Genomic DNA, 4,381 nt, shown 5'->3' on the forward strand with positions numbered 1-4,381 from the left:
TTGAGGGCATCTTGTCTGAACGTCTCGCAAATAGCGCTAGTTGCTTGATTCCTGACGGTGGAGGTGGCTTGCTTCTTACGTTTATACTCAATGCATTATTAGTCCTCTGCTCCCACTCCAGTTGCCTGAGCTTAACCCGATTGGCAGTTTTGTTTGTTGCTGTTTTGTGAACTGTAACAATTAACAATTGTCGGCTAATCAGAGAGAGAAATTTTGATAAATATGTCGATTTGACAGATAAAGCTGATAATTTCGCCTAATATTATATTATTAAAATGCATAACTGACCTAGTTCCAATTAACGATCTGTGGACCTGAAATGTTACCTCTTTTTCTGTCTGCAGATGCTGCCAGGCCTGCTGAGTTTCTCGGTCAATTCCTGTTTCTGTTTCAGACTTTCAGCATCTGCAGTTCTTTGACTTCTGTTAACTTGAATAATTTCTGGAACAAAACAGTCCATCTACAGGCTCCACAGCTTCTTTCCTGCTCCTGAAAATCAGTCATCACAATAAACGAGCAGAATAGAACTCCCATTCCCTGACCGAAAACGGAACTCAGCCTACGGCGGTGAAAGCGCCAAATCCTAACCGCTAGACCACCAGAAAGGTTATTTCAGACTCTTGTATCTTTTCTCAACGACACTGCTTCTGACTTTTGATTTTCTATCATTTTCATCAAAATTCCATTTGCCTTTTTCATTACCTGCTGCACCTGCAATCCTACTTTTAGCGATTCATGCACAAGGTCACTCAAGTCCCTCTGCACAGCAGCATGCTGCAATTTTTTACCATTTAAAACAAAGTCCATTTTGCGTTATTCCTACCAACATCGATGACCTAACACTTATCAACATTGTACTCCATCTGCCAGACCTTTGCCCACTCACTTAGACTATCTATATCCCTCTGCAGACTTTCAGCGTCTTCTGCACACTTTGCTCGACCACTCGCCTTAGTGTCATCTGCAAATTTTGACACACCACACTTTGTCCCCAATTGCAAATCATCGATGTAAGTTGTAAACAATTGTGGTCCCAACACTGATACCTGAGGTACACTACTAGCCACTGACCGCCAACGAGAAAAACACCCATTTACCCCGACTCTTTGTTTTTTACTGGTCAACCAAACCTCTATCCATGCCAATATATTACCTGTAATACCATGCAACTTTGTCTTATGTAGCAGCCTTTGGTGTGGCACCTTGTCAAATGCCTTCTGGAAATCCAGATACACCACATCCACAGGTTCCCCATTTTCCACATTGCAAGTAATGTCCTCAAAGAATTCCACCAAATTAGCTAAACATGACCTACCCTTCATGAACCCATGCTGGGTGTTCCCAATGGGAAAACTTATATCCAGATGTCTTGCTAATTCTTCCTTAATGATAGATTCAAGCATTTTCCCCACTGCCGAAGTTAAGCTAACTGGCCTAAAGTTACCTGCTTTTTGTCGACTTCCTTTTTTAAACAGTGACATCACATTGGCTGTTTTTCAATCTGCGGAAATGACCCCAGAGTCCAGTGAATTTTGGTAAATAATTACTAGTGCATTTGCTATGTCCCCCATCACCTCTTTTAGTATCCTGGGATGCATTTAATCAGGGCCAAGAGATATGTCTACTGTCAGCCCCATTACCTTGCCCAGCACTGCCTCCTTAGTGAGAATGATAATCTCTATCAGAGGTGAATTAATTGGGAAGAAGCACTGAAATCCATTGCTTTCATCAGCTCAGAAACAGTACTACAAAAATGCTCTTTGTTGAAACATACAGGTGTTTTTGGCGATGTGATGGATTGGATGCAGAAAGGTTAGTTCCCTTCTGGGGCCGTCGAGGAACAGAGTGTCTAGTATCAGAATGGAGGTCGCACATTTAAGGCAGAGTCGAGGTAAAATTTATTCTCTCAGATGGTTGTGAATCGGTGGATTCCTTTACAGAAGAGGGTTGTCGAAGCTGGACCACCACGTATATTTAAGGTTGAGATCAAAAGATTTTTAGCAGCAAGCGTATCAAAGGTTATGGAGAAATCCAAGAAAGTGCGGTTCAGGATTATCAGATCAGGATTATCCGCTCATTTAATAGCGGAGCAGACTGGATGGGCTGAGTTGTCTCTTTCTACTCCTAAAATGCATGATGCTAGTATAAGGCTGCAAAATTGACTGGAGTAAAATTTGCCAACTTAAAAATGTGTGGATCCCATCGGGGCACTGAACCGAGGTGAGATGTGCAAAGGGCAGCAAACAAAGGGGCAGTCATTGTGGTTGATTGATCCGGAGTGATCTGTATACCAGGGTAAACAGGAAAAACCAGTCTTCAGTGCCCACATTGAGCCTGGCTCCATTAGGCCTACAGTCAACTCTCACAAGCCACCATTGCCCTTCACTTTTCCTGACCTCCCCTGTTCTTGTCTTAAACAAATTGCACGTCAGGCAATTGCAGCTGACATTGCTGATGCAGAACTGTAATATAGATTGAAGCGGTACCGACTGGTCTACGACATAATTCTGCTTCCAAAGTTCAGTCAATATTTCATAGTTATTATTGTAAATCTTAACCACGAACACGCCATGGCAGTGAAGGCACCGAATCCGAATCAGTAGACTACTAGGGAAGACTTCTATCTGTATCACCCTGGTCGCTGTCTGATTCAGCATTGCATCTCTCATTCTTCTGCACATGATCCCCTCGGCTCCATCTCGGTTTTGTCGTATTGTCTTGGTTTATAATGCACAGACTATCCTGTCAACTATTACATTGCAGTTTCTAATGCATGAAACCCTATCTTACAGAGCACAGTCTTCGCTCTGTAGCGCAGTATTGAAAGCAATGGTCTTGTAAAGCAGCGGTCATGAGTTTACTTCTAACTGGAGGATATGAGAATGTTTGTACAACTGCCGCATCCAACATCCAAAGGAGCACATTCATATCGTCTGAAATTATGCCAATGTCATTTCCTCCACAGGCCAGCAGTTAGGTGAGTTGAGGTATTATAAACTGCAGATTGGCAAGGAAACAATGGGGGACCAACCCTGGAGGGGAGCGGCCGAATGCTTTTTTTTCTTTGCTGTGATCAGATTCTGGTCTTGAAGTGTGGAACAGGACAATATAACCCAAATGGGTGAAATCCTAATTTCTGGGGGTTGGTCTCTGCTGAGGCCTTTGTCACCTACTGGGAAATATGTCAACGTGTTGCCCTCTGAGGGTGAAAATGTGGTCCAGTTCCCCAAGGGAATGTGAACATCTCAAACGGCCGGTCCATAGCCTCGTAGCACACAAGGCTATGGGCCAAAGCTGGAAACTGGGATGTTGAGCCTCTTTCCGTGTTGTAAAAACACGATGATTCAATCATTTTGGAGGAGAAACAACTGTTGTGGAAAGAAAAAAAGCCAGAAGTTGTCATTAAGAAACGATGCACAACACCACCACCCCCCACCCGAACTACGACCGTCCTTGGTGGTCTAGTGGTTAGGATTCGGCACTTTCACCGCCACGGCCCGGGTTCGATTCCCGGTCAGGGGATCAAGTTTTATTGTTCCTGATGGGTGACAACAGCAAAGGCAGTGCTGCTCTATCCGCAATCCTTTCAATGTCAGTTAATGTCCCCGAGAACATCAGAGTCCATATTCCAGCCGCTTAAAGAGGGGAAAGGTGCCTTAGCCGTCACTGCTCAGTCAGGCTATTCAACTTTGTGTTGAGTTGATAGCAGGGACATCAGCAGCAAGAGTCACATTCACAAGATGAACAACCAGCAAAGATAATCACCTTCGCTACTTCAATTCAATCGTCTCCCTTTTGTGACGCGGTGAGTTTCACCGGCATTTGTCGTCAGGAAGCTACAATTCATCCTATCGAGTCTGCTCGGCCATTCAATGAGATCGCTGCTGATCTGAGAAATGTCAACTCCGCTTTCCTGCTTTCCCTCCGTAACCTGAGGTAAACTCGAGCCTAATCACAACATCATATATTACCGATATTTGTCGGAAGTTTAGATTACTTCAGTGACCTGTGCATGTTTGCATGAAATTGAATAATATGAAACGAGCAAAAAAAAAGCCCTTCCCGCAATTCAACCCAGTTCAGGGTCAGCCATGTGACAAAAGTAAGAGAGCGAAAACGTTAGCTCCATTTCTCCCAGCACAGAATTCTCTCTTGACGAGTTGAATATTTGCAGCATTTTTCATTATAATTGTGACATTTTCACGGACAGATCCTCCCTCAATCCACAAATAACTGTGCTGCCAAAAACTATTTTGCTTCAGATTAAAATTGCTGAGTAACCTTTCGCACAGCCCAATGCCCCAATAATCCCTGTTCCATGTCAATTAAAGCTGCTCCGGGTGAGGTTGGAGCTCACAGCCTCGGCATTTCACGCGCCTCT

This window comes from Rhincodon typus, unplaced genomic scaffold, assembly GCF_021869965.1.
Source record: "Rhincodon typus isolate 14 unplaced genomic scaffold, sRhiTyp1.1 hic_rhity00003448, whole genome shotgun sequence".
Classification (NCBI taxonomy): Eukaryota; Metazoa; Chordata; class Chondrichthyes; order Orectolobiformes; family Rhincodontidae; genus Rhincodon; species Rhincodon typus.